Here is a 13,231-nt window from a genome sequence, read left to right on the forward strand (position 1 = left end):
ATAAAAACTGACCTTTTACAGCCCTGTGGCTGCTGCTGAGTTTTCCAAATTTGCTGACATATTGAGTAAAGTACTTTAACAGCAACATCTTTTAGGATTTTAAAGGGCTCAGCTGGAATTTAATCACCTCCACTAGCTTTGTTCATAGTAATGCTTTCTAAGGCCCATTTTACTTCACAATGATGTAAACAGTATGGTGGTTTTATTTCAAATTCCACTCGTCAGATTGCATGTATACACACACACACACACACACACACACACACACACACACACTACGCTATGCTATGCTAAATCTCTTCAGATATGTATGACTCTTTGTGACCCTTGAACTGGAGCCCACCAGGCTCCTCTGTCCATGCAATTCTCCAGGCAAGAATACCGAAGTGGGTTGCCATTTCCTTTTCCAGAGGATCTTCCCACTGAACCACCAGGGAAGCCCTACTGATAATGAAAAGCAATTGAATTTTTTTAGCTATTTAATTTGATGAAGTATATTAATGTATTTTAAAATGTTGAACCAGACATGAATACCTATAATAAATCTATGCATAATTTATACATAGAAATACATGTATACTTATTTTCATAAAAATTTTAAAATGGATTTTATAAAGTTTCAGGATTTTTCCACCTATGTTCATGAGAGGTATACTCTGTAGCTTGCTTTCCTTATAGTAGTTTGTCTGTTTTTCTGTACTAGGTACCATATAATGAGTTAAGAAATATACCTTCTGCTTTTACTCTCTACAAGGGAATGCAGAGAATAATATCACAGATAAAGAGAATGATTGGTATAATTTCTTCCTTAAAAGTTTGGTAGAATTCATCAGTGAATTGATCTGGGCCTGGTGCTTTCTGATTTGAAAAAGTATTAATTCAATTAATTCAATAGATTCAATATTCAAATTTTCTATTTCTTCCTATGTGAATTTGGTTGATCATTCCTTTTGAGGAACTGAAACGTTTCATGTAACCTATCAAATTATAAAGACAGAATTGCTGAAGGTATCTCTTTGTTACACTTTTAACATCTATGGGATTTGTAGTGATATCCTCTCTTTTATTTCTCCTATTAGCAACTTGTGTTTTTTGTTTATTTATTATTTTTAATTTTGCTGACTTTTGCTTTGTTATTATTTTTCTTCTTTTACTTTGGATTTAATTTGTTCTTTTTCTAGTACCCGAAGGTGAAAGCTTGGATGATTAATTTTAGATCTTTCTTCTCTAATACATACATCCAACACTATAAATTTTTAAGGGTTGTGTTGACCGTACCCCCAAATTTTGCTAAGTTGTACTATTCTCTTCATTTAGCTAAAATATCTTGTAATGTCTCTTGACACTTTTTCTTTGACTTTGTGTTATTTATAGGTTAGTCATCTAATTCCCACACATTTGTGGATGTTTTTAGTTAACTTTCTGTTATCTACTGATAATTTCACTGTGATCTGAAAGCAGATATTGTATAATTTATTCTTTTATGGAACAGAATATGACCTATCTTCTTGATGCATATACCCTTCTTTACCTCTTGATAACTTTGTTTGCTTTGAATTTTCCCCAGTCTAACATTCATATAGCCATTACTTTGATTAGTGTTTGCATGGTATATATTTCTCTATTCATTTCCTTTTAATCTATATGTGCCCTTATGTTTAAAATAGTTTTTAAGGAAACATACATCCAGGTCTTGTGTTCTGAAACACTTTGACAATCTTTGTCTTTTAACTGTTGCATTTAGACCAATGAAGGTCATGTGATTATATATCTGGATTAATATCTGCCATATTGCTTACTGTTTTCTACTTGGTGCTCTTGTTCTTTGCTTCTACTTCTCTCTTCTACCCTTTTTCTGTCTTCTTGGTTTTAACTGAATGTTTTATATGATTTTATTGATATTTTTACAAAATCTTAGCATATCAGACTTATTTTTTAAATTTTACTTTTTTTAGTTGTTGTCCGAGAGTTTGTTATATACATTAATATTACAATTTATGCAAGCCATCTTTCATATACCACTAAACCACTTCATAGGCAGTGGGAGAATCTCATAATAACTGAATTAATTCTAATGCTTCTCTCCCACCCCTTGTGTCATTGCTATTTATTGTTATTTATTTCACTTACATAGAATCATTCATTAGTGTAGTAATCAGCTACATGGTTGCTATTACTATTTTGAAAAAACTGTTATCTGTCAGGTCAATTAAGAACAAGAAAAATATGTTTTTATTGCACTTTCACTTTATCTTTATTGTGCTTCCTTTCTTTATGTGGATCCAAATCTGATCTGTATTTATTTCCTCCTCTCTAAAAAAACTATTATAATATTTCTTGGAAAGCTATTCTACTAGCAAAAAATGCCTTCAATATTTTTAATCTGAGAAAGTCTTTATATCTCCTTTGCTTTTGAAGCACAATTTCACAGGGTACACAATTTGACATTGGTGATTTTCTATCATCTATTTTATCCACTTAGCACCCTTAGTATATTAATCATAGTTGTTAAACTCACTCTCTGATAATTTCAACATTCCTGCCATTTCTAGTTATGATTCTTCCTCTATCTTTCTAAACTGTTCTTTGCCTTTTAGTATTCCATGAGATTTTTTCTTAACAGCCAGACATGATGTACTGAGACATGGAACTACTATAAATAGGTCTTTAGTAATGTAGTGTGGCACAGGAAGGGAAACATTTTCCAGTTCTTTAATTAGGTTTCAATCTTTTAGTCAGTCTATGCTTCTGAACTGTAAACCTGAATACTCACTGGAAGGACTGATTTTGAAGCTGAAGCTCCAATAGTTTGGCTACCTGATATGAACAGCCGACTCATTGGAGAAACCCTGATGCTGGGAAAGATTGAAGGCAAAAGGAGAAGAGGACAGCAGAGGATGAGATGGTTGAATGTAATCACCGATTCAATGGACATGACCTTGGGCGAACTCCAGGAGGTAGTGAGGGACAGGGAGGCCTGGCATCCTGCAGTCCATGGGGTCACAAAGAGTCAGACATGACTTAGTGACTGAACAACAAAGACATTGTTGAGTATGGTGTCCTGTAAATAAATCTCAATTAGATCAAAGTATTTAGGTTTTATTCAATTTCTCTCTAACCTCACTGATTTACTATCAACTCTTCCTATCAGTTATTTAGAGACAGGTTTTGAAATCCTTGGCTCTAAAGTGGAACTATTTCTCTTTATGGATCCATCATATCTTTCTATATGCATATTAATATATCTTAAAATGTGATATGATATGCAAAAAAGGTTTAGCATTCTTTTGCCATTCTGATGAAATGACCAATTTATCATTAAATAATCATTCTCTTTATCTGTGACATTTTTCTTTGTTTGAAAATTATTTTTCCTGATATTAATATAGCCACTTCTACTTACTTGTCATCAGTCTCATCAAGGTGTTTTTTTTTTTTTTTTTTTTTTTGCATTATTCCTACGGTGGAGTTAATGAAGATAATGGTGACATCCTTCAAAAGGTCCCATGCATGAACTGCCTCACTCAGTGCACCCGACCCTGCAGCAGGCCACCACCAGAGACTCCTGGACACTCACAGGCAAGTCTGGGTCAGTCTTTTGTGGGGTCACTGCTCCTTTCTCCTGGGTCTTGGTGCACAGCAGCTTTTGTTTGTGCCCTCCAAGAGTCTGTTTCCCCAGTCCTGTGTAAGTTCTGTGGTGTAGATTTCTATGGTGTAGTTAATGGCGACCTTCTCCAGAGGGTTTATGCCACAACCAGGTCACGTGCATCAAGAGCCCCTGGCCCCTGCAGCAGGCCACTGCTGACCCGTACCTCCTCAGGAGACACTCAAAACCATGTCTGGCTCAATCTCTGTGGTGTCTCCTGGTGTGTGCAAGGTTTTGTTTGAGCCCTTCAAGCATCTCTGCTGGGTATGGGGTTTGATTCTAAATGCAATTTCGCCCCTCCTACCATCTTGTTGGAGCTTCTCCTTTGCCTTTGAATGTGGGGTATCTTTTTTTGGTGGGATCCAACATGCTCCTGTCTATTTTTGTTCAGTAGCGAGTGGTAATTTTGGAGTTCTCACAGGAGAAGATGAGTGCACGTTCTTCTACTCCATTTCTAGTGGGCTATCGGTGAGCCCAGGCAAAGCAGTCTTAGGAACTGAAAACAAGACTTATATGAGTTGTTATAAATTTTATATGCTTCAAACCTAGCAGGGTCCAAACTGAGGAATTTGTTTGCATTCTCTTGCAATGCCAATGTATTAACAGATGTATAAGGATGAATGTTACAAACCAAAGGCATTTGTTTTATATTTTCAGCATCATTTTTTTTTTTCTATCCACATATGTCAAAACAATTCTGAACAGCATGCTTTACAAACTGCTAGTGATTTCTTTAGAGAAATAACTTTAGAAGCAAAAGTAATTAACTAAGCAAATAAAGTTTGTATAAAATTAGAACCTATTCAAGTAGAACAAAATTTTTTGTTACAAGCTAGTAAAGACAGAGCACAGTTAACTTGCTTAAATTTCTCTCCACAAATATTAATGGATTTTGTTCTAAAATGGCCTGTGTATTCTTAAATAGCTGTCATAGTAGAACTGTTTCTGTGATGGGGAACACATTTTTCACCTTTTGTATCACATTTTTGTATGATGTTTAAGTTTATAATTTCTTTAAATAAATAGGCTTAGGTATTAGCATGCCATGCATGTAGAACCAATGCCAACATAATACTTGGCATTCTTCAAGGCATGTGCTTTCCTCTATTTCCCATAGTTAAACTAAACTGTCAATGTGCAGGGCCCAGAAAAGCAGCACTACTCTGGGTACAACTGCCTTTATATGTACTCATGAGTAGAAACTCACTAAGTGGACCATTCTCTCATATTCATATCAGGAGAACCAGATCATGTTAAGCTTCTGAATTCAAATTTTAACGTTTTTAGAGCTCTGTCTATCATCTGGAATCCTCTCTTTCCTAAATAGGTTTAATTATAGTCATTGATAATTATTCATTGAAAAACTCTTCTGGAGTATGTGGTATAGGTTTCTTATTCATCTCTCCATTAAGACTTCGGGTACTTCTGAGAATCTTGAGGGAAAAGCTGGGAAAAAAACATACTGTTGACAAAAAAACTGACTGGAATTGGTCTTTGTTGTTTCCATTTTTTTTTTAACTGAAGCAGAGTTGATTTACAATATTGTGTTAGCTTCTGGTATACAGGACAGTGATATCTCGTTATTCAGTTGCTAGGTCATGTCTGACACGTTGTGACCCCAGAGACTGCAGCACACCAAGTTTCTCTGTCCTTCACCATATCCTGGAATTTACTCAAACTCATGTCCATTGAGTCAGTAGTGCCACCCAACCATCTCATCCTCTGTCTTCCCCTTCTCCTGCCTTCAAACTTTCCCAGGATCAGGGTCTTTTACAGTGAGTCAGCTCTTCACATCATGTGGCCAAAGTATTGCAGTTTCAGCTTCAGCATCACATATATACACACACCACTTCAGGTTCTTTTCCCTTATAGATTATTACAAAACACTGAGTAGAGTTCTCTGTGCTATGAATAGGTTCTTATTGGTTCAGTTCAGTTCAGTTCAGGTGCTCAGTCGTGTCTGACTCTTTGTGACCCCATGAATCGCAGCACGCCAGGCCTCCATGTCCATCACCAACTCTTGGAGTTTACTCAAACTCATGCCCATCGAGTCGGTGATGCCATCCAGCCATCTCATCCTCTGCCGTCCCCTTTTCCTCCTGCTCCCAATCCCTCCCAGCATCAGGGTCTTTTCCAATGAATCAGCTCTTTCCATGAGATGGCCAAAGTACTGTAGTTTCAGCTTCATCATAAGTCCCTCCAATGTACACCAAGGACTGATCTCCTTTAGGATGGACTGGTTGGATCTCCATGCAGTCCAAGGGACTCTCAAGAGTCTTCTCCAACACCACAGTTCAAAAGTATCAATTTTTTTGGCACTCAGCTTTCTTCACAGTCCAACTCTCACATCTATACATGACCACTGGAAAAACCATAGCCTTGACCAGATGGACCTTTGTTGGCAAAGTAATGTCTCTGCTTTTTAATATGCTGTCTAGGTTGGTCATAACTTTCCTTCTAAGGAGTAAGTGTCTTTTAATTTCATGGCTGCAGTCACCATCTGCAGTGATTTTGGAGCCCAGAAAAAGAAAGTCTGACACTGTTTCCACTGTCTCCCCATCTATTTCCCATGAGGTGATGGGACCAGATGCCATGATCTTAGTTTTCTGAATGTAGAGCTTTAAGCCAACTTTTTCACTCTCCTCTTTCACTTTTATCAAGAGGTTTTATAGTTTCTCTTCACTTTCTGCCATAAGGGTGGCATCATCTGCAATATTTGAGGTTATTGATATTTCCCCTGGAAATCTTGATTCCAGCTTGTGCTCCTTCCAGCCCAGTGTTTCTCATGATGGTCTCTGCATATAAGTTAATCAAGCAGGGTGACAATATACAGCCTTGACATACTCCTTTTCCTATTTGGAACCAGTCTGTTGTTCCATGTCCAGTTCTAACTGTTGTTTCCTGAACTGCATACAGCTTTCTCAAGAGGCAGGTCAGGTTACATAGTAGCAAATACATTTAAATTCCAACCTCCTAATTTATTTCCAGCCCTCTCACCTTTGGTAATCATAAGTTTGTTTTCTGTATCTGTGAATCTTTTTGTTTTGTAAATGAATTCATTTCTATCTCTTTTGTTTGTTTGTTTGTTTGTTTTAGATTCCACACTTATACCATATCATATATTTATCTTTGGCTTATTTCACTTAGTATGAAAATAAATGTCATTGTCTCATTCTTTTTATGGTTGAATAATATTCCATTGTGTGTTTACACACATACATGCATACACATATATGCATACACCACCTGTTCTTTAACCATTCATCTGTCAATAAACATTTAGAATGCTTGCAAGTTTTGTATTAAATTGTAAATAGTGCTTATATGACCACTGGGGTGCATTCATCTTTGTCAATTATAATTTAATCCAGATATATGCTCAGGAGTGGGACTGTAAGTTCATATGTAACTCAACTTTGAGTTTTTTTTTTTTTTTTTTTTAAGGAATCCCCATACTCCTCTCCTTGGTGTCTGTATAAATTTATATTCCTACCAACAGTGTAGGAGGGTGCCTTTTCCCCCACACCCTCTCTAGCATTTATTATTTGTAACCTTTCTAATGAAAATCTTTCTGACCAGAACGAGGTGACATCTTATTGTAGTTTTTATTTGCATTTAAACCTGCTGCATTTCTATACACTAACAATGAAAGATCAAAAAGAGAAATTAAGGAAACAATCCCACTTACCACTGCATAATTTTTTTTTTTAAATCTAGGATTAAACTACCTATGGAGGCAACAACATACCCTCCAAAAGCTATAGGATACTGATGAAAGAAACTAAAGATAAGGCAAACAGATGGAAAGACGGACAGTGTTCTTGGAAGAATCAATATTATTAAAATTACTACACTACCCAAGGCAATTTACAGATTCAAAGTAATCCCTATCAAATTACCAATGGCATTTTTCCCCCCACAGAACTAGAATGACCTTTGAATTCTCCAAACAACACATGATGCAATAGATGTCACTGTTTGAGATACAGAAAGATACCTACATGATTATAATAGAGCACTTGTACCTGATAATATAGAGGGATAGCTATTTTGATGACTCAAAATATATATTTCACAAGCAAAATATAACACAGTACTCAGGTATTGCATAATTTGATCATCCTTGCAGCCATTCAGGGAACATAAATAAATGGACATGAAGTCAATAAAGTGAATAATTTACTTGAATGCCAATGATGAAACCCCTCCCCCAAATTTTCACAACATAATTGCAGTTTTTTAAGTGATACCAAGATTTCAGTTACAAATTATAAAAAACTAAGGGCTTCCCAGGTGGCGCTAGTGGTAAAGAATCCAACTGCCAATGCAAGGGACAGACATGGGTTTGATCACTGGGCTGGGAAGATTCCCTGGAAGAGGACATGGCAACCCACTCAAATATTCTTGCCTGTAGAATCCCATGTACAGAGGAGCCTGGCAGGCTATAGTCCTAGTCCATAGGGTTGCAAAGAGCCTGACACGACTAAAGGGACATGAAAAACTAAGAATCTATTTTAAAGTGTACTTTTAAGATGTTTATGAGATTCTTTGAATTAGCAATAATTAATCTATTTCATTCAATATTATTTTATCTTTGGTTATATACTACTATCTCTCTCAATCATACTATTTTTCCTTTATTCATAAGTACAAAAGTAGAGCATGTAGGAAGTATGGAGAATTTTCATATAAACAGAATACTCTTTTTAAGGAAAGTTGCTTGCCTTATAAAGAACTGGTGTGCATAACAGAAAAAATGCAAAGAGGAGCTAACAATCTAGCTCCTATATTTATATTTTGATGTGCATTTGACTTTTAAGGTAAAAAATATACATTGAATGCTATTTTTAAAGTAGTTTTCAATTTACTGAACATTTTATTCTACGCAAAGATCTTAATTTTGACAGTTACTAGATTTTATTGAACATTTGTTTTAGATAATATCACAAAAATGATGGCTCATTATAGTTGATAATAATCACAAATTTATAAAAAGAAAATGAGTTGCAAGGTCCATTTGCTTTAGCTTGCCTAATTGGTTATTAAAAATCATAGGAATTTCTTATAATATTATTCATTGTGTACATGTAATTTCATCCCTTTATGGCAATTTAGCCATAATTTCCCTAAATATTCAATAGCACTTGTCTAAAACAAGTACTATTAATTTTTTAAAAAAATTATCTATTTTTAATTGAGGGATAATTGCTTTAAAATATTGGTTTGATTTCAGCCAAACATCATTGCTATAACTTTTATCTTCAAATTTCAAAGTGCAGATTATGTCTCTATTCCATACCTATGAAATGAAATTAGTAACTATATCTATTGCTAAAGAGCATTTGTAGATAATGAAAGAGTTGTAGAGATATAATCACATTAAATTCCCGAACAGTCACAAATGCAAAAAAACTCACATATTCTCAGAAAAGATAGGACTATCTCATTTTTATTTTCTCATACAGGAAACATTTCTGTAAATAAACAAGTCTTTTGTAGTGCCAAAAAATTGCTTTGGCAAAAAATGTTACTACAGAATAAAAAAATTAATTCAATTCATAGAAGACTGTTAAGCCTGACAAGCTTTATTCCAAAAATAAATAAAGGTCTGTCACTGTAGTTTTCCCAGACTTTAGCAGTCTTTCACTCAAGATATTATCTGTAGTATCATTGGAAATAAACATGACTATTTTCTACCATGCATAAAAATATATATTTATGTTTATATTTTATTTCTATATACCAAGCAAATCATTTTGTATTTGTGAATGTTTTAAATTATGTAATCTGTGAGAAATAAGGAAATCTTACAATAACAGAGTGCATAGGTTGCTTTGAAATTGAAATGTTGCTATAAGGAGCCTCACACAGCAAGATGCCTTTCCTTACACAGTAAGAGACCCACCTTTTGTGAAATACCCTCCTGCACAGGCTTCTAACATCGTGATCTTTTTTTTTAACCTTGCAGAAAGCCGCTCAATACCTACAGATTCTATGAAGCAGAAGCCATGCTGATTTCTGAAAGGTTCAAAAAGTTGGGGTCCAACAGGGTTCTTCCCTGACCAAATTTTTGCTGAATCCACTGCAGCAAATTTCCTGTGTATATTAAGTCTTCATTGGAGAATGAATTCAGTTTACTGCTAAAGCAGTCCCTCTTTTTCCTACCGACTCCCTAATCCTTTCCCAACATGTTGAAGAAAGGAAAATCTTTCTTTTCTATCACCTTTAGCAGAATGACAAATTCCCCAATCCAGTGGAATCTACTCTTTAAACTGTTTTAAAAACATATTTGTAATGATTGTTTTATTCATTATGCTTCTGTATAAATATCTCAGTGTTAGGTATGCAATAAGTATTCAATAAATAAAGACTTATCAAACTCAAAAAAACAAAACAAAACATATTTGTTGTATTATATAGGCTAGGGCCTCAGAAAAGCAGATAAGCAATTGCACAGCATACTAAAACCTTCCCTGATCTAGGAGTTATAAAACACGCTATTCTATATAACTCTGATATTATCCATTTATCTCTCTGGGTCTCAGTTTTATCACTTAAACAATGACATAGTGGAAAATGGTAATTTGTCATCTTCCTAACAGATTATCTGATTCTAAAACAAAACAGTTTTAACATGAATCATTCAGTATTTTCTCTCTGGTTTCCTACAAACACAAAGTTGATAATACTTACTAAAGCCTAATTTACCATGGAACATTATTTATTGACCTTAGCAACTTAGTTATCACAAACCACTGAATATATCTTCTACTGATGTTCTATTTTTACATGAAGAAATCTTATTTTGATTTTTGCAACTTTGAATATGTTAAGATATCTTCATTAAACAAAAATGTCTATCAGTGACAATGGTTTCTGTTTTTTTCCCTAAATACCAATTGTTCACATATTAAAGGAAATGGTAAAATAGGTTGGTCGTGTATTTGTTGGTATGGTAATCTTCTTCTTCCTTTTATTCCCATCAAGGTATCTTTATTTTCAAGGTTCACATAAGCTCACAGCTTTCTCAGATAATACCTAAGAAAACTACCATATATTCATCCATAGCCTGAATTTAGATCCATACATCCCACACTCATCTTTTCACATAGCTGTTCAAAGAATACTACTGTTAATATTAGGTTGGTATAAAAGTAATTGCGGTTCTACATCATTGAAATTTGCTGTTTGATATTGGAATATATTTGTAAAGGTGGTTAATGGAAATGAGATTGAGTAAACTATGGGATAGGATAGGAAACCTCCTGTGTTGCAAACAATGGAGTCGCAAAGATTGGGACATGACTTAGCGACTGAACAACTGGAATACATTCTTAACATGATTATGTTATATATCATTTAATGCACATTTCTCACTTTATCTTTTTGCTAATGACTTGTTATTTACATTTATTTTAGACTAGTGAAATGATGTTAGACAAAAAGTAAATTCCAGTGATTTCCTTACTCGAGTTAAAATGGGTTATAAAGCAGCAGAGACATCTCACAACATCAACTATGGATTTGGCTCAAGAACTGCTAATCAATGTACAGTGCAGTAGTGTTTCAATAAGTTTTGCAAAGGAGACTAGAGTCTTGAAGATGAGGAGCACAGTAGCCAGCTATTGGAAGTTTACAACCTCCAATTGAGAGGATCATTGAAGCTAATCCTCTGACAACTACATGAGAAGTTGCTGAAGAACTCAATGGTACTCTATGATTGTTCAGCATTTGAAGCAAACTGGAAAGGCAAAAAAGGTTGATAAGTGGATGTCTCATGTATTTACCAGAAAAAAAAAAAAAAGAAAGAAAGAAAGAAAGAAAGTTTTGTTTTGAAGTGTCATCTTCTCTTATTCTCTGCAACAACAACAAACCATTTCTTGATCAAATTGTGATGTGCAATAAAAAGTGGATTTTTATATGACAATCAGGAATGACCAGCTCACTGTTTGGACCAAGAAACTCCAAAGCCTTGTCAAAGCCAAACTTGTACCAAAAAAAGGTCACAGGTCACTGCTTGGTGGTCTGCTGTTGGAATGATCCACTACAGCTTTCTGAATCTCAGTGAAACCATTACATCTGAGAAGTATGCTCAAAAATTGATGAGATGCACTGAAAACTGCAATACCTGCAGCTGGCATTGGTCAACAGAAAGGGCCCAATTCTTCTGCATGACAACACCCAACTGCACATTGCACATCCAACACTCCAAAAGTTTGACAAATTGGGCTAAAATTTGCCTCATTCATCATATTCAGCTGAACTGTTGCCAACAAACTAACACTTATTCAAGCCAACTCCTAGAGGAAAACATAGGCAAAACACTCTCTGACATAAACCACAGCAGGATCCTCTATGACCCACCTTCCAGAATATTGGAAATAAAAGCAAAAGTAAACAAATGGGGCCTAATTAAAATTAAGAGCTTCTGCACGACAAAGGAAACTATAAGCAAGGTGAAAAGACAGCCTTCAGAATGGGAGAATATAATAGCAAATGAAGAAACAAAGAATTACTCTCAAAAATATACAAGCAACTTCTGCAGCTCAATTCCAGAAAAATAAACCACCCAGTCAAAAAGTGGCCAAAGAAATAAACAGACATTTCTCCAAAGAAGACATACAGATGGCCAACAAACACATGAAAAGATGCTCAACGTCACTCATTATCAGAGAAATGCAAATCAAAACCACAATGAGGTACCATTACACACCAGTCAGGATGGCTGCTATCCAAAAGTCTACAAGCAATAAATGCTGGAGAGGGTGTGAAGAAAATGGAACCCTCTTACACTGTTGGTGGGAATGCAAACAAGTACAGCCACTATGGAGAACAGTGTGGAGATTCCTTAAAAAACTGGAAATAGAACTGCCATATGACCCAGAAATCCCACTGCTGGGCATACACACCAAGGAAACCAGAATTGAAAGAGACACGTGCACCCCAATGTTCATCGCAGCACTGTTTATAATAGCCAGGGCATGGAAGCAACCTAGATGCCCATCAGCAGACGAATGGATAAGGAAGCTGTGGTACATATACACCATGGAATATTACTCAGCCTTTAAAAAGAATACATTTGAATCAGTTCTAATGAGGTGGATGAAACTAGAGCCTACTGTACAGAGTGAAGTAAGCCAGAGAGAAAAGCACCAATACAGTATACTAACGCATTATATATGGAATTTAGAAAGATGGTAACGATATCCCTGTATGCAAGACAGCAAAAGAGACACAGATGTATAGAACAGTCTTTTGGACTCTGTGGGAGAGGGCGAGGGCTTGATGATTTGGGAGAATGGCATTGAAACATGTAAATTATCATATGTGAAATGAATCACCAGTCCAGGTTTGATGCATGATACAGGGTACTCAGGGCTGGTGCACTGGGATGACCCAGAGGGATGGAATGGGAAGGGAGGTGGGAGCGGGGTTCAGGATGGGGAACACATGTACACCTATGGCGGATTCATGTCAATGTATAGCAAAACCAATACAATATTGTAAAGTTCAAAAAAAAATTAATAATTGAGTGATATTCTGTAAATTAAGGATATAAAATAGTACCAATAAAAGGCAGGGCAA

Source organism: Muntiacus reevesi, chromosome 1 (genome assembly GCF_963930625.1).
Source record: "Muntiacus reevesi chromosome 1, mMunRee1.1, whole genome shotgun sequence".
Lineage (NCBI taxonomy): Eukaryota > Metazoa > Chordata > Mammalia > Artiodactyla > Cervidae > Muntiacus > Muntiacus reevesi.